The sequence below is a fragment of the Engystomops pustulosus genome, chromosome 1, assembly GCF_040894005.1.
Source record: "Engystomops pustulosus chromosome 1, aEngPut4.maternal, whole genome shotgun sequence".
Taxonomy (NCBI): Eukaryota; Metazoa; Chordata; class Amphibia; order Anura; family Leptodactylidae; genus Engystomops; species Engystomops pustulosus.
Window position 1 is genome coordinate 44,839,734 of NC_092411.1, and position 23,910 is coordinate 44,863,643.

General features: G+C 39.2%; 1 long non-coding RNA gene across 1 annotated transcript; it reads right to left on the reverse strand.

The window, feature by feature from the left end:
• Positions 1–9,162: 9,162 nt before the first annotated feature.
• On the reverse strand, positions 9,163–11,075 carry LOC140072231 (uncharacterized). Its single transcript, XR_011849182.1, has 3 exons — positions 10,992–11,075; positions 10,787–10,911; positions 9,163–9,637 (listed from the first exon to the last, which is right to left on the reverse strand). It is a non-coding gene; the product is annotated as an uncharacterized lncRNA (long non-coding RNA).
• Positions 11,076–23,910: the final 12,835 nt, after the last annotated feature.

Genomic DNA, 23,910 nt, shown 5'->3' on the forward strand with positions numbered 1-23,910 from the left:
ACCTGCTAGTAGATCTCTGGCTGGGGGAAATGAACAGGACAGAGGCTTGTTGAGAACAGGTGAGAGCCGCTGACCTGCTCCTTGGCCATGCCAACTAAGGGTTTTTTCTGATGAACCCATGGACTCTAGGCTGGGGTTGTCAGATGTCATTTGGGGAGGAAGTGCATGACCTAGTCAACCAATCAAGAACCTTTGGGTTGTTAATCAACACACTGCCGCTAGATGACAACAGCAGTTCTGGCCTCACAGAGTCACTCCTGCTGCGGTGTACCCTTACTGTGCTGCGACCTCTGCCTGCTCTACCTGCCACCTCTCTGTTCAACATATTGGTTAATTAACTATGTTGATTTGACACAGATTTCTTGATATCTACTTTATCAACAAAAAAAACACTTGGAATGTGGGGTATACAGAAGCACAAGAACTGAGACCCTGGGCTTTGAGAACAAATCACTTCAGCAGCTACTAAGCACAGGCAGCTTGACGCTACAGACTGCCGTGTGAAATGACGAGATTGCAAATGACTGTCTGTTTTTATAGGGCTGTGTGACATCACATAAGACTGCTGGTCACTGATTGGCTTTCATGTCTGCACATGTGATCAAGGGTGTTCCTTTCTTCTTCCCAGAGTTCTCTGCACCATGTAATGAGTTAAAGCCCATTTTGCTAATAAAGGGGGAGGAAAAACAGTTTCCACAAATCACCGTGAACTTTGGATTTGTGTCGAACCAAAGTTTTCCAGAAATTCGGAACGAATTCCGATACGTTAGAATCGATTCACCTTATGGTAAAGTCTCTAGCTCCCCAAGCGATTCTTTTCTATGGCATTATGGGAAAACAGACAGTGTAGAGAAATGCAAATAAACTAATGGAACAATTAAGTTTGTCTGATGATAGATAGCAGGAGGCAACACTGCAGAAACACACATGTCTCTCACTCTGTGCTCTAATTATATGAGCATAGAAATCAGGTGAGAGCAGCAAAAAGGAAAAAAGTATTTTCCCAGTTTGTCACAGTTATATAGTTTATCCTGAGAGTAATATAACCTGGAGGATGGTGCTACACGCAGGGATTTGCGTGTTAGTCACCGGGGGACAAGCACAAGAGAAGCGCGCAACCCTAGTGTGATAACGTAAGGTAAGGTGAAGTACAGGCAAAGAAAACTGTGTCGACTCTCACCTGATCTCAGATGAGATTTGGACCTTGAGATGCAGTAGCGATGGCAGCCAATCCAGCCTGTGACCTCGTGTCAGATGGACCCAGGGAACCACCTCGTTGAGGGAGATAATGTGCGCAATCCCGTGGCACAGGCAGACGACAGACCGGCGCCCAGTGGAGGAAGCACCCCGAGGAGCCTCGTCCCACAAAAGAGCCCTGGGAAATCACGTGAATGGTCACGTGATTTCCCAGGGCTCTTTTGTGGGACGAGGCTCCTCGTGGTTCTTCGTCCACCGGTCGCCAGTCCGCCGTCTGCCTATGCCACGGGATTGCACACATATAGTTTATCTTAATAGCAAATATTATTTTTATAATTTTATATTATTATATATTCGTATTGGCGCCAATCAAATAGCACTTGTGCAAACAGCTGGTTATAAACATGACAATGAGCCTTAAGCTGTTCAATCTCCTGGGGAATGTAAAATATCATGAGCCAATGTCTTTTAAAACAGGAAAACTCATAAATCCAGGCACGATGACGGCGGTAAACTTTTTATATTTGTTATCTATAGCCTCCTTTCTTTTAAAATAAACCTTGAAAATTATTCTAATAAACCTGAGGGGCTACCTTAGTCCTTCCGTAATCAGGCTTTATAGGTTGTTAAACTGTCTCACACTTCCATCCTTGTGTATTGAGCTTTCTTAAGCTCAGTAGCATAATTTTAAAAGTTGATTGTAGAAAGAAGATGACCATGGATAAAAAATATGAGAAGATTACCATAGCCCTGCAGCCTGGATCCATGAGTAAGTGTCCCCCAGTTTATCATGCTTGGTTTCAATGGAAGTATGCCTTTAAATTGGACAGAATTATTTTTATTTTGAATCTGTTCATATTTCAGTTTTAATCCATTAACGATATGTGATGTATCTGTATATCACATATTTGTTGTTGTATATCACATAAGGTTGTTTGAAGTGGACTCATGAGTTGATCATGCATTATGCAGCTAATACCCATGGCTGACACCCTGATCAGTGCTGGCATCGAGTATGGGTGCCGCCATCAAACGCAGTGTACTGGCCGGCACCCCCTATGACATCGGAGGGCGACAAACTTGAATAACAGCCAGGATCCTAACCGAGGGTTCCATAGCTGTCATTGCAGGATCCGGTGAAAGAGCCTGCTGTTAACAGATCCAGTAATTATTACTATATAAATATAATATAAGTGAGAAGACCCCCTTTGGTTCAAGTACCATAGGGGATCTAGAAATACAGTGTAAAAAAAGGTTTAAATAATTTTTAAAGTTCAAATCACCCCACTTTCTCTCAATCACGTATAAAAATTAACAGCTAAAATCATTAATGTGTTAGGAATCATGGTGTCCCAAAAGTCCCAATCCATCAAAATATAAAAGTGGTTATTCTCATTGGTGAACCCCGTAAACGAAAATACTGCCCAAATGTTCAAATGCCACATTTTTGCTATTTCACAACACATGAAAAATTTAAAAGTGATTGAATGGTAGAAATGAAAATGTCTGCTTGTTCCACTTTAAAGTTATTTGCAGCAGAATATGGTTAAACAGATAATTGTTTCTGGACAAACAGTTTTAATTTTATTAAATCGATTTTCAAAATCAAGTAATAAAACCTTTACACATTTGGTATCCTTATGATCGTACTGTCCCAAAGAATAAAGTAGATGTGTCTTTTGAAGTGTACAATGAAAGAAACAAAGCCCACAAAAATATGGCATAAATGCTTCCAGAAAGAATTTAAAATTGACATTCTCTGTGGGAAACCTTTAATATTCTATATTTCGTCAACAAGCAGAAAATCTCTCAGTTTGGTAAAGGAGTGTAAATACTCATATAGCACATTCCACAGAATACATTGAAATGCTTTACAAATACAGGACAGACTGTAAAATTGCAAACTGCATTTAAATGCCTGCAGGGGTATTCCCTACGGGATCAGAGCCAGCCTAAGAGTTTTTGGGTGCTCTGAATGGCGCAATTGCAACATTGGGGTCTGAGCTAAGACTCGATGCCTTTATGGTCCTGTCTGTGACTGGACCCTACAGGCAGTGTGTAAGCCTATGCATCTGCATTGGCTGAAAGTGCTAATAACCTGCAATGCATATTATTATATTATACATGTTATATCATGAACAACGGACATGGTGAAACAAGTAAAAAGAAAAATTAATTAAAAATTGCACCCAAAGCCCTTTAAAAAAAATGAAAATCACCATACAAACCCCACATATAAGGTATTGCAATGTCCATAATAAACCATACAATAAAAAAGAAAAATCACTGATAAATGGTGTATAATATTTTTTTTATATTATTATTATTTAAACCCGCAAAAAAATATGATTTTTAACAATCTTGTTCCACATAAAATGCAATAAAAAGTAATGAAAAAAATCAAAACAAAAATGGTGCTGTTGTAAAGCAAAACAAGTAGCTCTCAACCAGCATTATGGATCATTTATTAAAAGTTATGCCACTTGAAAAATGGCAATGCAAAAATGCTAGATTTTTTCCCACATTAGGTTTTATTCTATAAAATTATTAAAATGTAAGCAAAAATATAGAAATTAGATATTGCCGCAATCATACAGACCCGTGAAATAAATCTTACATGTTACTAAGGGTATGTTATATGGGTATAGGGTAGGTATAGGGTAAACACCAAAGAAGTCAAAATTCAATGTTAATGTTAATACATTTTCAGCAATAAGGCATAGTCACCCCAAAATAATATCACAAAAAAATGCATTTCATCCAGCAAAAAGCCCTTTCCTGGCAACATTAATAGAAAAACAAAAGTGCGCCCATGAACCAACTAAAACCATTAAATTTTATAGGGCTTAACATCCTAATGTATGACCCTCCTTCCCTTCTGCGTCTCGCTATGCGCCCATATAACAGGTGTTGTACAGTATTTTTCGGACTATAAGGCGCACCGGAGTATAAGGCGCACAATTAATAAATGCCTGCTAAAACGTCTAGGTTCATATATAAGGCGCACTGGTTTATAAGGCGCACCTGATTATAAGGATGAATGACCAGCAGGTGGCAGACTTGTGCACTGTTCAGACCAGCTGTTGTCTGTAAGTACGGTTAATATATAAGGCGCACTGGACTATAAGGAGCACCTTTGATTTCTGAGAAAATCAAAGGATTTTTTGTGCACCTTATAGTCCTAAAAATCTGCAAATAACAAATTTTAAGATGAGTTTTCTCTTTTTATCTTTTGTAAATGGGTAAATTTAAGGGCTATATGAACATATTACTGACAAAATTGGACCTTTCTAAATTTCACCTCCATTTTGTTTTAAGTACTATGAAGATCTCATGGGTTTATCAATCTTCTTAAAGCTGTTTCTGATAGTAAACTGTCTTCATTCTGAAGGGGTTAAACATAACAGCAATATATTGCAAATATATATAAATCCCAATTTCCTTATACAGTTAAATGTCTACAATATGGAAGAAAAACTGGAAAAGTAAATTTTGTTCTAAAAATTAAGATAAATCTATCTCTGCAATCATAAACTTGTAAGAAACATGTGGAACTTTTAATTCTAGTCTTGGCATTAAACAATATTAGGATCACCTACTTTCTTCACTATAAACTATATCAAATTCAAGTCCAATTTTCAGACTCAGAACAATTTGCATGGCAGATGAGTAGGCAATGAAATCTACCATCTTCTATTTTCGGAGCAAAAATGATTTGCTTCTGGCAGGTTACCCAATCCAATAATTAATGATCTCTAAAATGTAGACCAGGTGTTGACTACCTGAAATAATTACATGTCAAAGAATAACTTAAATTTGGTGGTACAAAATCAAAAAAGTATACTGTTAGGAAAAATAAAGGATTCGTATTAGGTGCTCATGATGATGTGGGTTTGTTGTTTATTTTATACCACATATCCGTATAATTAAAAAATGGTTAATAGTGGTGTAATTTATTGAAATATTATTGGAACAATTAACACTGATGGCCATCCAATCAATCAACATGCGAAAATGGACCACTTATCTTCACAGTAGGTCGCTTGACTTTGTAGAACATCGAAAGGAAGTGTTGGTTCAAAAGATGACTAGGTGTACTGTTTTACCATTTACCCTGATGAAGATATGTAATATCCACAAAATTCTCTATCTTATAAGCTTCCTAAAACAAGAGAATACAGAGCTATCGTAATCAAGATGAGGATGATGCTTGGATTCCCCAGTTAAGGGATGCATGTCCTGCTATATTCTGTATATGTTTTATTGTTACATTCATTGTGCTGAAGCTACAGTATATGATGTTTATTTAATTTATGGGGGACATTTGTCATACGTTGGCCCCTCCAGCAACCGGTCATGCTGGCAGACAATTCTTCTTGCCCTGCCTGGCGTTGAATTGCACTATCACTTGTGACCATTAAGACCTGAACAGTTGCAGGCTATAGCAAGGGGCGCAGAATAGGAGCAGGGATACCCCACAAAGGCCCACTCTGCTGTATCCTGCCATTGACAACCTAAGTAATTTGCTCATTAGGTCTTTTAGGGGATGAAACCTTTTTACTGTATCCTGGAAAGGCAAAAATATTCAGAAAATTACTTCATAAAATTACGCAAATAAGCCAGAGGTGCTCCAGCCTTCATCACTAAAGCGCCTGTTGGCTCCACTGGCTGTTAATTTATACATGCCCCTTCACTGCAGCCTAGACCAGCCCATCGACCGGCTGTCTGCACAATCGATGGGCAGGACTAGGCTAGGACAGTGTGGGGCATTACCGATAGGGAGAAAAACAAAGTGAGCACCAATGCTAATAGTAAAACCACAATTTTATTAGGTATGATTAAGAAATAGCGTATAACAGACAAGGTGATTACATAGAAAGCAAATATGGGTGCTGGGCAGCGAACACGTTCAGTGGGCTATGAGAATATCAATATATAATGGGCAAAGTGCAAGTGCCTAGAGTTGATCATAGGATGTATTAGTGTCACAACATCACAAGTATTAATAATGCACATGAACCATAAAACATAGTGGTATATACCTCAGATCCAGTAACAGTAAAGTACATGAAGGAAGACGCTACCCAGCACCTACCCGACACGTGTTTCGTCCTTGCCAAGGGGTGGTGCCAAGGAAGTATGGACAGGTTAAAAACTAAAACTGACCAATGAAAATTAAGAATGCACCTGTATAGGATGAAGGAACACTAGAGGTGGTAAGGTATATGGCGCATGTCCGGAGGCTTGTACACCGGTGAGGGCGGGGGCGGGATTAAATGCATCATTCGGAGCAGGACAAGGTGGGGGGCATGCGTACATTAACAGCAGATTTGCATAATTTTATAAGCTCATTTTCTGAATATTTATGCAATTCCAGGATATGATAAAAAAGGTTTCCCTACCCTAAAAGACATAACGATCATGTGAGTTAGGCGATCGGAAGGTAGATAGATCAATGCAGTTCCTTATTCAGACCAATTAACATGTTAATAAATCTGTTTTTCCAGCATGAAAAGTTGCCTTTTAATTGGCAATACCTGCACTCTAGAACAGTCATCATGTATTGGCGGCAGCACAAAAGCAATTTTCTTTATTTGGATATTATAGAGAACCAAGTCACACTAAATGTAAAAATCCACTTCACCAATGTTTGGTCTAAGAAACAGAATTGAATGCATTGTGGTTGAAGTGTATGCTGAAGTACCTACTTCTTCTAAAACCAACTTCTTGAAATCGAAATTTAGCAGTTTATAAAAATCCAACCTTTATAAACCCAGGAACTTTTGTTTAGTACTTAAAAGACTACCTTAATGCAGAAATGTAAGGAGAAATTATTACAATTCTATGGATGGACTAGTTTTTTAAAGGTCAAACCTAGTACCAGTGAAATTCCACTGACGTACAAATAAGCCTGCGTCTTCGCAGATAACTGATTGCTCAGACACTACTTACATTTCTATTTTTGTTCCTTGTAATAAGACATATTCCACATTGTATCATTTGTATCCACCATTATGAGCAGTGCTTTTGAAAAACAATCACTTTGATTGGCTCATTTTCTCATCACAAATACCCTATAATGCCTCAGCTTCCTAAAAAAAATGATAAAAGAAAATAGGAATTAATAGTAATAATGTATATTGTACACTTAATGATGGTCGTGTTCGCTAATCTGCTTTATGTGCATATAATAGATCTATATGGCATAGGTGACACAAGCTTCTTTGTAATCTTGGGAAACAAATCGTAATTTAGATGCAGAGTTGAAAAGGAGAGATTGTATCCGAAATGTCTGCCAAGTGTGATTGGCTGACATCCCATTAGTGCACAGAAATTATGATGACTTTTCTTGTGAAGCTTCTTCCGTCGTCATTTAAAAAAAAGAAATGCTGGCCTGGTAGATTTTACGGAAATTGTTAACAACTCGGGTACTACAGTATATCAGTGTCCTTTGTATAAAAAGTTGGGAACTCCGGTGGAATAGTTTTATGGGTGAAAAGGGCAGTTCTATCAGCTCTTATATCACATATAAATCAAACATATGATCTTGTGTATAAGAAAGGTCCGGTACACCCTCTTTTTGTCCATTTTTTACAGAGGGAGCAGGGCACTGTCACTCAAGGCAGAGTGGGAGGCCATACAATATGAATCCGAGCCATGTACTAGAACTCTCTACCATGCCAAACGGCAGGGACGGCTTCAGATGGTGGCAAACTGGCCATATGCCCAGGGCCTCTTGTTCTAAAGGGCACCCCCTGCATCTGGAAATTTGTGGGAGAGAATGTACTGCTCCATTAACACCCGTTGTTTGAATACCCGGGTGAAGATGCTTATCATCTATACGTTTAGTTATCTATTTTCTATAGTTTGTTTATTTTATATATATAAAAACTAAAGAAAAAGTGGATGTGGATGTATAAAAGTAGATTTTTAAAATTAATTTCATATACATACAACATATATAATGAGCAAAAACTGTTGTACTCAAGAGCATAAGATAAATATAATATAACTAGAATTAGTGTTGCCACATATCTATGTGCTGGTCACCCAAAAAATAATAATTTTTATATCACCATATAAGAAGTGCCATTGACCGAAGGGAGAGGTAGAGCCCCAGCGCCTTGCCGGCTTCCTCAGGCGAAACATTTAAACATATAAAATCTACCTTAAATTTATTCATCTATAAATGTATCTATCTTTAAATCTATATCATCTTTCATGTTTATCTTCTATCATCTGCCCATCATCTATTTCCTATAAAATTCTCCTAAAGTCCCATATTACAGATACTTACCATACTACTGTGTGTAAGCTAGAAAATGTTATTTTTGTGCAGGGCTAAGGGAGCCTCTTACTGACTGTGACTGTTCATAAAATAGTTTTATTTTTGGGCCCCACTTTGTTTCAACCACCTTCACATCCCTCCATGCCCACTTAGGGTGAAGGTGGCGTAAGGGTGGAAATAGGCCCAATTCTTGTCTGTGCTCCAGGAATTGCTGCTATTTCAGAGCTTGCAAGGCAGATTTCAGGCGTACAAGCATGTCCCTTAGAGTTCAAAATTATAAAATGGAGTATAATCTTCACATGTTATGATTTAATTGCCTTTCAAAACCTCTTTTACTGTAACTTAAAAGTCGTATTTGAATAGACATACCTAAAAACTACCTATGACTTTAATTTAGGGGGTACCCTTCCTGGCTGTGTCTCATATTTGGCATCATCACTCCACCACAGGAAGGACACACAATGGACACCACAGGGGACCATCACATTTCTCAGGTCTCTCATTTACAACGCTGTTCTTTCTGTCAAATATGCCAAGACTTCCAAAAGGGACTGCAAGCATAGACCCTGACTGCAATGTGAGCAGGGTCGAAATAAATCAAATAAATACTAACAATAACTTAGTTATAAAAAAAAAAATCATTTCTTTTTCAGCCCTTAAGATGAAGAAGCCTTATGTAGAACCCATTTCCGATCTATTATATTAATCAAAAACTCTCTTGTTGGTCCATTATATAATAAGCTACAAGAATCTCCTGTACAATAGATCTTTAGATTTCCATCCTGCATTTGTCTCCGTAGCTGAGGTATGCACTTAGCCCGGTCTGCTGCTGTGTGCGCTTGCTGTCAGTGAAGTGATGAAACTCATTGTTGTGTTGTTGGGTCCTGCTGCTAGTCCATTAGCAACTGTCTGTGGGAGGAGAAGACAAATTGTGTCAATGTTCTGTGTCAAAGGACCACACTGTTGCTTGCCACTTTGACTTTAAGATAAATAGTTATCTTGCCGCGTGACAGGTGCAAAGCCTGGAAGTTCTAAAAGCAGGTAATTCAGCAATCGAGTAACCTCTGGATGTTGTCACTTATTGGATAATAACACTGGTTTAATCAATCTTCTTAAAGTGCTCTCTCCTTCGGTGTATAGCTCCCATTATTCCTTAGAGGACAAGAATAGATAACAGTCATTTCACATCGACGTTACATTTGCAATAAAGGTTTAAAAGGATAATCCTTTCTATTTACTTGGATATAGAATTATAAGAATAACATTAGCATAGTACAAGCATGATGTGTACTGAACCTACACCCACATACACACCTACTACACACTCCTCCTTGCATTATTGTATATATACAAGAATATAATGAAACATGTTTTCAGAAACCAATTAAAATAACAATTAAACAAGAGGTTATGCTCCCCCTAAGCTGTGGTACATTCTGCCTCTTTTTACCATATGGTGCTATAATAAAGCAATAAAATACAATACAATTAAAAACAGTGATGTGTCTTAAAATATAGCTATAAAACTAGGAACTACATTTTAAAAGTTTTGTGCCGATTGTGAGATTGGAGGTGTAAGCACCATGGGGAGCCAGGTATGTATCATTAAAGGAATCTGTCATCGGGTTCACACATTTGCACCAAGTGTGAGGTCCACATACCCTTTTTAATACTATTTGCCAATCTGCTTTTATAATTATCATTACCGCTTCAACTCACTCTTCAAAGTACATAAAACTACTTTTTCAGTCAAAGGACCTGGGTCCTTATGTAGTCATCATCATTATCTCCTCTCTGCTCTTCTAAATGATGCAGATGTGAGTTGACAGAGATCTCCTTGTAGCACACGGTCAGCTAAAGCCTTTATGAGGAAATGGGAAGGGAGGAAGGGGGAGGAGGAGCTAGCAGAGAGAGAGAGAAGATAATGATGAGGAAGAGGATGAGGATGGCACAGGTACTCCCACGTCCCTATGACTCAATGGGAGCCAGGTATACTTTTATCTACTTTTAAAAGTGAGTGAACGTAGTAATGTTAATTTAAAAAGCAGATTCACGAATATTATAAAACCTGTCATAATGGGGAAAATGTGTTATCCTGACAAGTTCCCTTTAATTGTAGCTCTGAAAGATATTATGGATCATTACAACAATAGGAAAACTACAACAATAACCATAGATTTTGTGATACCACATTGAACTTGCACTTCTACTTTCTCTCTGAAATTACTTGTAAGATGGACAGAAGCGCATTAAAGTTAATCTACCATCAAAATCAAGCATGGATAAACCCGGGGCACTTACTGATAGATTCAGGCACTGTGATTGTGGTAATCTTCTTATATTTTATCCATTGCCTCCTTTCTTCTCAAATGAATTTCTTCTAAAATTATGCTAATGAGTCTGAAGGCTCGGCGGCATCTAGGTGTCTGGGAACCACAGCAATAATTTAAAAAGTTGAATTAACAAGGAAGGAGAATTAATAAGAAGATTACCACAGTCACTGTACCTGGATCTATGAATAGGTGTCCCTGGTGTATCCATGCTTGATTTTGATGGTAGTTTTCCTTTAAGGTGTCAACTGCATAGGAAGGGAAGAATTGCATCTTAAGGATGGAGTCTATAGAGGGAAAAGCAATTGATGACCGCAAATCAAGGATAGAGTCTATAGAGGGAAAAGCAACAATAAAATGTATTAAAATTTTGTTAAAGGGTGAGGTATGGTGTTTAGGATGAAAAACTATTCAATATTCATAAATAGTGTACATTTTTTCAGTAGGTTGTAGCAAGAACCACCAAAAACACCCACACAAAGGCAATTCCATATACAATAAATAAATTGCAGTGTATGTGTTTTACAACTGTTATTGAATGACTGCCAATATTGCATAATATGACTGCGGGAAACAGGAACTTTCACTTTTCTCCATGTGTGCCCACACAACACTGGTAAATTATTTCTGTCTCACTTGTAAAATAGCAATGGCTTGAATCCATGTGGTCTAACAGGGCTGCCAGCATAAAAATGGTTCCTCATAAGGCCAAGTTCACACTCTGCAGTTTTTGATCCATGTTTTTCAGCCAAATCAGGGAATTATATAATAAACAGAAGATATAGAAATCTAAAGATTGGCTCGGCTGACTAAAACAGGTAGTGGGATGCGGAACGACTGTGTCACCTATTCAGTTATCCAAGGATTTGCATTGGTTATAACCCTCATAAAGGGATATGGACTTTGTAGGGATAATTACAAACAACCACTTCTCTTATAATAGTCCTGGATAGGGTGACCACTAGTCCAGGTGCGGCAGAAGTGGATTATAATATAGGTGGTTTGGGCAGTAGCCTGGGGCCCAAGCCTTCTTGGGGATCAATGGCCACCCAAACCACCTACCAAATGTTATACTGAGAAGAGCCTTCTCCCAAGAAATCCTCATACATCTGTTCCTGCTCTTAAGGTACATGTATACAAGAGCCATTTCAGGACCTTTGATGGTCCTCCAAGGGTCCTAAAACCACAGAATGAAAGCAGGCATTAGGACACATCCTCCATTCCTCAAGAAGGTTGATTCTAGTACTCTCGGTAGGAAGTGATTCCAGACTTATAGGGGATATAAAATTCATACAGCCCAGGGCCCATGGCCGTCTTAATCCTCTCCTGGTCCAAGGATTCCAGTGTGAAGTTCCAGGGGTTAACAGGGTTGTCCAATTTCAAAAAAGAAATTTTATTGTTTATGCTGGAGGCAGCTGGGCCCAGAATACTGGAGTGGCTGGCTAGTGTGGCCTTGGGCATACTGTGGTCACGGTGCTTGGTGTGTGGACCGGAGGGCTGCCCTACAGCCTGGCAAGTCTCCAGCATGTGGTGTGTGCAAGAAATATGAAGGGGAAAGGCTGATGCAGTGGTTTCTCCCTGGGGCAACTCCTGAGGTGTCTGTAGGATGAAACCCTGGGTAATGGATGGGGAAGCCCATGGTCATAAGCGGCCTGGATCCAGGTATTAGATGGAGGCAGTGTTGTGCAAATCAAATTACAGTTCTTTATTCAACAGCAGGAAACTGCCAAACAATAACAGTAGCTTTAGCAGCAGATTGGGCAAGCTGGAAGAGTCATGGAGAGCTGGTCCACAGGAAGGTTACATTCAGTCTGGTTGTAGCACCAGGCTGGGCTGATAGAGATGAAGCTGAGTCTAAATGGTGGTTCTCGGCTCTGGGCTTAAGTCCAGAGTGGGTGCAAGGCACTGGCCTGAGGAACCTGTAGTTTCTGGTATTAGGACACTTGCTATTGCAGACAAACCATGAGGTCCAGTTCTCTCCTTACTTCTCTCTGCAGACACTGGGGCAGATTTACTTACCCGGTCCATTCGCGATCCAGCGGCACGTTCTCTGCGCTGGATTCGGGTCCCCGGGGATTTATTAAGGCAGTTCCTCCGCCATCCACCAGGTGGCATTGCTGCACTGAAGAGCATCGGAACGCACTGGAATACACCGAGCTGGGCTGAGTGAAGGTAAGTGCAATTTTCGGGACACAATTTTATTTTTAAATGCGGCGGTTTTTCCGAATCCGTTGGGTTTCCGTTCGGCCACGCCCCCCGATTTCCGTCATGTGCATGCCGTCGCCGATGCGCCACAATCCGACCGCATGCGCCAAAATCCCGGGGCAATTTAGGGGAAATCGGCGCAAATCGGAAATATTCGGGTAACACGTCGGGAAAACGCTAATCGGGCCCTTAGTAAATGACCCCCACTGTCTTCAAACCATGTGCTCCCGCCCACCAGGGGTTTATATACTCCCTTGGTCAGGTGGTAGCAATGCTCCACTCAGCTTCCAGCTTGCTTTACAAGAACATCATTGGACGATAGCACCATGTATTGTTCACTTTTACATTACCAGGCAGTGGTAAAAACTAAGTTCTCCTTGCAGTAGTTTCTAAATGAGTTGTGCAGGCTCACCAGATAGATCCAGACAAGGTGAGGGCACTATTTTTAACAACCACCTTGTCTATGCATTGGCAGGTGTGTTGCATTTATATAATGAAAGGTTGCACATTTTTCTGTTATATTTTCTGTATAAATTCCTTGTGGTTTTCTCAATCTCTGCTTGCTTTCCTTCAATAAAAGGCATCATTGTTTATCTTCAGTGGTTATGTGATGTCACACAGCATAACAACTCGTTATATCACACAGAACTGATAGTGATCCATGAGGAATTGATACAGAGAGTACTAATGCTTCTAAATAAATTAGAATATCAGTAAAAAGTTTTTCTTTGCAGTAATTCAATTCAAAAAGTGACACTCATATGTTATATGCAGTAATTTAAAACTGAAACTAGAACTTTTTCATGTGTTTATTTATATCAATGTCAATGATAAAGGCTTACAGCCAAGAAAAACCAAAAAGTCATTGGGGAAGATGCATCAATCTGTCTAAGCTAGAAAAATGGAGTAATGTACCTGAAATGCCATGCACCACATTTACTGAAGGTGTTTGACCATTATTAATCTGTTTTCAGACTCCTCCAAATAAGGGGTGTGTCCTCCATATAAGCAGAGGCGCGGCTGCACCAGAAAATACAATACTGTGGTCCAGCAAACTAGACCAACTAATAGGAGATGAAAAGTACAACTTATCTCATACTGCACCAGATTAATCATCCACAGTGATAAATCTGTCTGCCTAGCAGAGAACTGCCTAGTTCTACTCTGCCTTAGTCTAATGACTGACACATAAATTAATACATCTCCCCTATTATCTTAGAAAATTAGAGTAATTAACCAAAAACACTTGCAAAGGCTTCCTAAGTGTTTAAAAAGGTCCCTTAGTATGGTTCAGTAGGTGACACAATCATGGGGAAGACTGCTGAATTGACAGATGTCCAAAAGGCAGTCATTGACACACTCCACAAGGAGTTAAGCAATAAAAAGATAATTGGTAAAGAAGCTGGCTGTCCACAAAGCGCAAAGTATCAAAGCATATTAATGGAAAGTTTAGTGGAAGGAAAAACTGATTTAGAAAAAGGGAACCGGGATGACCGCATCTTTGACACAATTGTTAAGTAAAGGCCATTAATCCCTACTCGCTGTGCCGTGGATATATCCGCTACTGAGTACAGTGAGTTAGTGCTCAGCCGTGTATATATCTGCCGCTGAGCTAATGCCGCGTCAGCTCTGGATCGGAACTGAACAGGCATCAGGATACAAGTGGTGTAGTCTATAACTAGCAGCCGACACCCCAGTGTAACACCCGCGGTCAGAGTGGGCTCCGATCGTGGGTGTTTAACCCATTAAATGCAGCGGTCAGCGCGACCGCAGCATTTACCTTCCTTCCAGATGTCTTTCCCCCCATCTTCGGGATCGTCGATCATTGCAATTGCAGCCCTGGGGTTCGATCAGGACTCCAGAGCTGCTGGCAGTGCCTGAAAGATGGCGTTGATGACGTCATTTTAAAGGCCCAGTGTCAGTCTATGCACTTTCATTGGCTGACACTGCTAATACCATGCATATTGCATGTTCATGTCCCATGGTGGAAACAATGAAAAATGAAAAAAAAAATCTTATTCAATAAAAAATAAAGCAATAAATCAAGAAAATTGCCCATAAACCCCATAACATATAAAGAGATATGTAACAAAAAAAAAGTTTAAATCATCACACAAACCCCACATATATAGTATCACTCGTAGAATAGTCACTCATAGTATAGTAACAACTCGTAGAATAAAAGTAAATCATTATTGAACCTGCAACATGAATGCCGTAAAAAAAACTGTAAATAAAACTTCCTTGAGCTATAAACTGGCTGCGTCCTTAAGAGGTTAATAATTTAGTGGAGATTCACAAGGAGTGGACTACTGCTGGAGTCACTGCTTTCCGAGCCACCACACATAGACATTTCCAGGACGTGGGCTACAAGTGTTGCACTCCATGTGCCAAGCCTCTCCTGACCAACAGACAACAACACCTGAACCATCTTAACTGGGCCAAGGGGAAAATCAACTGGACTGTTGATCATTGGTCACGATGTTGTTTTCAGATGAAAATAAATTTAGCATTTTATTTGTAAATCAAGGTCCCAGAGTCTAAAGCAGGAGGCCCCCCATAAATATTAACAGTTGAGCAGGAGACCACACCTTATACTCCACTGTCTAGCAGCCTGGCCCATTATTGATTTTACAGTCCTATGCTCCACACTAACCAGCAGCCATGTAAAAAAAACACTGTAATCTCAGTACTCGCCTCCCCCTGCTGTGGCGATTCCATACTGCGGATTCTTCTCTCCAGGCCTCCACTGCAGAATCACAGGTAGAGACACAACCCTGTGCTCTCTCTACACACACTATGATCCAGCGGTGGCATAGTGACATCATCACACCACTGCTGAAGCATAGAGTGTGCATAGGCAGAGCGTGGGGATGCGTCTCAGTTATATGTTATTGATAATGTATCTCTTTTAGTGGCACCATTTGTTATCCCGTACAATGTACCAGAAAAAATTTTTCAAAATGAGGTGAAATTGACAAAAAATATGACTTTTGATCACTTTTATTCAAATATCTATGGATGAAAATTTGTCGAAAAGCGGTGATTCGGAAATTCAGATGCAATTTTCCATTATGAGGTTCATCGCTGGGAATAATCGCTATTATATTTGAGGGGCCTGATTGCTCATTTAGTAGTCTGCAATCCAACTGTATTGCAGTATATTCTTTATTTACTATTGAGATGAAGCTTGACGGAACACTCCAGTCAAAGCTAATTAATTGAATATTGCATGGTGCAGGGCTTGGAGGGAATCCTGCAATCTTACTAGAACATAAAGTCATGCCCTTCAGGCCCTGCAGAAGGTATAATTCAATAAATCAGCTGTGACTGGAGTGTTCCTTTCATAACAGGCCATGGGGTCTCTATGAGACTCCAGGGTGTCATGGTAACCAATCATCGCCCTATAATGACATCACAAGCTGTGCCGATAGGCTGCACTGTTAGGAGCCACAGTCGAATAGGTTAATTGCTCCAATCGGTAACAGCACTGACAGCTGACACCCAACACCTATGGAGATAGCGCTGCATGTGAGGTCCCACCATACGACCTCTACAGCACCACAAAATACTGTAACATTGTGGTATGCTTAAGGGTTAAACATTTTCACTAAATAGTTTAAGATATCCCTCTGAGACAAGATTTCATTTATTTTTGTGCAAATATTTAGCTTTTGTTCTTGGTCCATTGCTCTGAGTCTGGTTAAAGACAATGTGGAATAATATAATATTCTTTAATGTGGTTTGGCAAAGAAAAAAAAAACATTAAAAACCCATGAATGTTACATAACTAGATTGACAGTGGTGCATGTGCAGTCATTAAACAGAGTAATCTTTATATAATGCTTGTTTTATTCATTTTTCCACTTCAAATGGTTGCGGAAATGGTTCCATGTGACAGCATTAAGATTTTATACTGTTAAAAAAAACATTGAACAAAGCTGTCATGGCAGTCCAGCACTTTTCTAAATTCTTAGATAGGTGTGGAAAAAAACTTTGCTCAGTATAAAGGCTTTTAGAAATAGTGTTAAAATCTCACTTTTCCCTTTACACTCCAGATTTATCATGTGTATCCAGAGATGTAGTTGACAGATTTTTAAGGTACCATTTTTCAAAAAGTTGAAAATTGTGTCCCTCGATGGTATTGGCTGTGACTTTGGAGAACATTTTGGCAAAGTGGCAAATCTATTTCAGTCATTAACACTTCTAGTGTCAAAATGAAAACACACTCATGAAGCTAAATCACAATGGCTTTCAAAATCATCTTAGCTTAATTCCTCAGAAACGGTAGGATCCACCCAGCAATTCAAATTAAGTATCAGGGATACGCATGATAATCATTGTCTTACGCCAATGACCACAAGTAACCATCAGACCCTTTCACTTCCAAAGTGAGTCTGCTTTGTCTGTGCAAGGACTCCTACCACTACAGTTCTGGCACCATGGTGCATGGGAACCCTGAGATGTGGTGCTTGTGTGTGTCAGAAATCATATGGGGTTATTACAGTTAATTGTCTATTTCTGAAAGTAGTCAGATAATCTCTAATGACCACAGGATATCAGTAAAAAGTCCTCGACCCAGGAGTTGGGAAATATATTATTTGTTTGTCATTTTTAAATAAACTCTTTGTTACCCTCTTTTGTCTTCTAGATCCCTGCATGCAGTGGACCATGATAGATTCTGACTATGTCATATCTGGTTGATATTTAAAGACTTGAAGCATTATCTACTCCCAATTTCTATAACCCTATACATACAATAAAGAGCACCAGCATGGTATTACTGGGGTGGGAGAGTCTATGTATTTGTCTGTATTTCCCAGCCCAATAATACCAGCCTGAAGCTGCCCAAGTGCAATACTAAAGAAGGTTAGTTAGTTATTGCGTTACAGCTGTCTCTTTCTGAGATGACCAGAAGTGGTGGTAGCAAGGGTTACTGTCAATACTAAATCCTAGCTTTAATAATAGATCCCATCTATTAGCCACCACTAGAGATAAGCATGCACTAAAATGCTCGAGTCCTCGTTACTCGGGTTGAACTTTTCCCGATGCTCGAATGCTCGTATCGAATAACGAACCTCATTGAAGTCAATGGGAGACTCGAGCATTTTTCACTGAAAGAACACATTAAAAGAACACTAAAGAAGAACACATTGCAGATGTTTGCAGATGTTTTCACTGAAAGAACACATTGAAAGAACACAGTGAAGAACACATTGCAGATGTTCCGAACATCTGCTAACTTATCGGAAGACACGCATGCCGAACGGTGTTCTTCACAATAGTATGTAAAGAACAATATGTGTGAAGAACACATTGCAGATGTTTCCATACATCTGTAATGTGTTCTTCACACATAATGTTCTTCACATACTATTGTGAAGAACACCGGTCGGCGCTCGTGTCTTCCATTAAGTTCACTGTGTTTACTGTGTTCACTGTTTTAATTGTATTCTTCACTGTTCTTCACTGTGTTTCGTTGACGGAATGCTCGATCTCCCCGGCGAGATACTCGTCCGAGCAACGAGCCGTTTCGAGTACTCTAATACTCGAACGAGCATCAAGCTCAGACGAGTATACTCGTTCATCTCTAGCAACCACCATATTGATATTTCAGTTAAAAAGAACACAATTTGTCTATTTTCCAAAAGTGTATTTTATTAAAATATAAATGCCACAACACACTTTGGTTAATTCCCCTTTAAGTGAAAAAAAGCTAGGGTAACAGTGGATACATTGGATTCTTTTAGGAGACAAGAAAATTATCCTAACAACCAGGGGTTTATAGCATGGCAATAGGCAGCAGTAGACTGGAGCTAAATCAATCAGAGTTACTATCAAAGGATAGTAGATAAACTATGAAATTGTCTATTGTAGCAATGGTTACAATTATGATATTTTATTAAGAGATATGTTAAGGTAAACAGAGGACAAACAAAGAGAGTCAGACAAATGGATGAACTCAAGTAACATCAGGATAACTTGGTCAAAACCAAGATGACAGTGAGGTACTGAATCAAGAGGCTAGAGAGTAGTCAAAAAACATACCAAGGATCTGAATACAAAGCAATAATAAAATAGCAGACATAACCAGCAATAGGTTAGAGATGAAGCTGGAATATTAAGAGTTCCTGGATGCGATCCCATCACTAAACCCACACCTGACACACATGTAAGGCTCCAATTATCCCACCCAGCTTTCCCAGAATACATACACCCAGCTCAGTTTATCTACATTTTTATTTAGTTTCTGAACATTCACTTGTATTTAAGAGAAATGAGACAGATCGGAGATGAGAGATGATGAGATCAATGAGATGGATATAAATCTCAATGATACTCTCAGCTCCACTAACTCAACTATAACACACAGAGTCAGCTCTGCTATATTCCTCCCACCTGGATAAAGACCTCATCTGTTTGTAGCTTGCAGACTAGGTCTATGAAAACTGCTGCTTGAGTTCCAATTGACAGTTTTTCTCTTGTTGTCAAGGTTCTTAACTTCATGAATAACTTAACAATATTCAACTTGTTGAGTGTAAACATCAAAGCAAACATGGTAAAAATAATGTGATCATGGTCACACAGCCAGCCAGGGGGGGTAACCTTTGTTGTTGTATTGGTGTTACTATTGGGGGAGTTAAGTGATATTAGGTCTGTATAAGGTGCGTTATGGTCCAATACCTTTTGCTATTTTATGTTCTCAGTCTGCCTAACGTGCCTTTGATGTTTTCGGTCATGTACCATGTAGAGAATTTGAGCTTTCTCATTAGCTCTTCGATCTCACCTGTACTCATGTGATTGGTGATAAGGGATTGTTTTTGACAAGTAATGAGCCTTGCCTGGTTTCCTCCACACATACCGCTTATGTGTGAAGAAAACTTTTTCCCAAACTTCTTCCATTTAAGGATTATAGAGACCACTGTACTTTTAGGAGCATTGAGTCCTGCAGTATTATTTTGTAACCATGGCTCGATCTGTGCCTTGCCACAATTCAGTCTCTGAGCTCCTTGGGCAGTTTCTGAGACCTCATGATTCTCTTGTGCTCTGACATGCACTGTGAGCTGTGAGGTCTTATATAGACAGCCGTGTGCAATTCCTAATCAGGTCCAATCAGTTTAATTAAACACAACTGGACTCCAATGAAGGAGTAGAACCATCTTAAGGAGGATCAGGAAGAAATGGAAAGCATGTGAATTAAATATAACAGTCACCGCAAAGGGTCTGAATACTTATAACCTTATGACAAGATGGGGTGCAGAGTGTACATTAATGAGCAAAAAAAGAACTTTTTTGATCTTACCAACTGGCTGCAATGAAACAAAGAGTGAAAAATTTAAAGGGGTCTGAATACTTTCTGTTTCCACTGGATCTTTCCCCCTCTAAATATTTGAATGGATGATTCACTTTTGTGCATTAATGCTAGACCCCCTTGAAAGTTGTTCCATAGATCAGCACTGTGTATGTTGCAGTTTACTCCACACTTAAGAAAGTTATAAAATAGCCTTAAATGTTTCTACCTGTAGATAAAAGTTAATAAAGTTAAGGAACATTATTAAAAGTTAAGCCATCACAAGGATCACAATGTTGATTCACAGCCATATAGTTTGTGCCTGTATCTCTGCTATCAACATTACATGTTCCATATCCTTTCTGAAAACTATGATCCAAGAATAGTAAACGCATACTGTGGCTGCAATGTTTAACATTTGTGTACATGGCTTAAGTAATAGCTATTTGTGGCCCACAAATTCCCCCAGGGACATAGCTGACATGACTCCTGTAAGCCTATGCACTTCTAATTGGTACATGTTTATATGACTTTGAACAGTGAAAGAAAAGAAAATGTGACACATAAATTTGATTTGTAATAATGACATACGTAGTAAGATTTAAAAGTTCATGGAAGCCAGACTCATAGATTGTAAGCTCTTGGAAACAGGGTGGTCATTCCTATGCTGATAAAGTCTTATTTTATTTGTATTTGTACACCATGATATGTAAAGCGTTGCAGATTATGGTGGCGCTATATAAAGATTTATTATAAATATTATTATTACACTGCTACATTACACATTACATTAACATTTGGTATGTCTATATAGTATATAGTGTATATTATATGAAGCCATTATATAACTACTACCTTATACTATTTCATCCACAGCCATTAATAACAGGTACAGCATATGACGTCCAGTACACAGCAGCGTAACTTTCATAAACAAATATGACAATAGGTCCCTCCCAGATTAATAACTTACAAGTCGGTCCTTAGAAAAGCATGGGATTGCAAGGGTTTGGGGAATTAAAATCTGGAATAAAAAGCTCAGCTGCACTTAAGTCATTGTAGGAGATTTATCAAGCTGTCTAATACTAAGAATGTGCTTAGTACAAGCCCTGAAACAATCACAATTCCTTTTAATCCATCAAAAATTGCAATTATTGCATCCTTTACGCCAACTTCACATTAAGTTGATATGGATGGGTAAGAAGGGGGCAGGGCCAGTGGTGGAGTGGGTCTATGCACCTTTAATAGCCTGCAAATGCTCAAGCTTGATAATAGTGAAGATCTAAGCCCCATATAGGCAAATATATTCAGCACACTGTAAACATTATGGTTGATCATTAACGTGAATCATATGACACACAGGAGATAATCTGCTCCTTTGGGTACACAACTGCATGATAACCTCTCCTGACCATGACCTATCGCTGATGAATTTATCCCAGATATCTGCAGCTCCTTTCATCACATATACACATTGAACACCTGAAAATACATCTAAATCATTGGAATGTATATGTACATTGACATTGTCTGGTGAACCACAGAACTGCATTTTCACAATACACTACATTTTGCTTAGACCTTGTGCACATGACCGTGTGCCCACCCCTCCCCACTCCATAGAAAACTAAGACATGGAGTGCTCACCGTACCATGATTGGGTGCCATAGACCTCTATGGGGACTGTGATCTGGCCTCAAATTGTGTGGCCAGCACACATTACGGTCATGTGCATGGGGCCTTAATATGGTACATCTCTATGTGCTGTATTATGCATATGGAGGTTACAACGGCACAAGACCTGCTCTATAGTGCTTTAAATAGATTACAGCAAAAGACAAGAAATTGGAAGATATATCTTCTCCAGGTTATGTATAAGAGGAAGGGGGTACATAGGGTGCTGGAGCTGTGTCTGACACTCTACGATTTACATGTGTGACTGCAGTCTGCATGGAACAGTTTTTAATATGGAGTAGAGTCTGTTTGGAGAAAGGCTGGAGTCACATATGGTTTGAAAAGAGGTCTAATAGGTGGAATCTGTCAGATGGGTTTACACAGTCTGTGGAGTACAGTCTGCATATGATGAACAATGTGGATGGGGGTTACATGCACAACAATATGCGGTAGACTGGGAGGGATGAAAAGCATGTGAACGTAGCAGGGCTGTGTGTGTGTGTGTATGTGTATGAAACAGTGCTGTGCTTGTGTGTATGTGGCAGAGATGCACGTGGGACCAACAGAGAATTTTTAATTGGTGTCAAATATATCTTTTCTATTACATCTAAATCCTGGTTGGGTCTTAAAGTAATATAGTAATGACTTGTTTTGTGAAACTTTTAAAACAATTCATTTCCGGTGTCCGATTTTATTTATAAGCCAATTTCCAATAATAAACGAAAAAAAAATTGTTATTATTTGTCTCCATTCTTAAAAGCTATCATATGAGGTTTCTTACAGCACAAATACAAAGTTAGCGAATGACAGACACAACAAACATTCTATTATTCATAGATAACTCAGTCTATGCAACTCTACAACATCTGTTCACCAACTACAGACAGAGATGAATAATTTAAAAAATTCTGAAGGAATTCCATTTACCAAGGTTATGACCTAGGATTAGAGACACAGACAAATACATAGACATACATACTTATATAGCCAGAAAATCACGAGCTATAAATAAGTATAATTGATTTTGAAGCATGGGCTAGTCACTGCTGAGACATTATAGCAATGTGCATTGAAATAAAATGAACTGAGAGCCTATTGTACACAGAACAAGTTATGGACTGGCAAGCAGAGTTTATATGTGAATTCAGTTCTTTCTATTCTTTCTATATTTCTCTCTTATTCTTTCTTTTCATTTCTCTTATTCTCCCAATTTCATTCTTTGTGTAACATTTCCTTAAAGGGGTATACCCATAAAGACAATATTCTTAAATAAACTCATGAAAAGAAAATAACCCATTCTCTAATTCCCTGTTATTAACAAAAAAAACAGCATTTCACAGATATCTCTATCGATCCAGGTGTTTACAATTTTGGTTGTCCCTGGATACGACTGTAAATCCTCTGACTATGGTTGGATTCTTATAATGAATAGGTTCTCTTGTCTGCACACTGCAGTGCTCTCTGCCTCCTACAGCTCCCCCATGCAACACAAGACCAGCTCAGACACAGGCACTTCCACCAGCAAGCAGCATGCATAGACTTACTCTACAAGCTACAGACAGATAAGGTCCTTATAGCGGAGCTGACTGTGTGTTTTATTGATTTGGTGAGGGAGTAGAGTGGAGATAGTCATCGGCCCAGATTTGTCTAAAGCCCCTGCGCAAGTTTTCTGTTGAACTTTTCACGTTCTTTCATGTGAGACCCTGCACATGTATTTAAGAAGTGTCTGTGACACATTTGTGGCACATTCAATACTTTGTGGTGCGCTCTGCTACCCTATGTGACACACAATTCTGCACTGAAATGGCCATTCCAGTGCTTAGTCGAACTGTGTTCTACATTTAAAATGCAAAGTCTCACAGAAGTGTGTTGCACGGCCGATGTTAAAGATGCACAAAAAAAAATGGTGCATTCTGTCGGAGCAG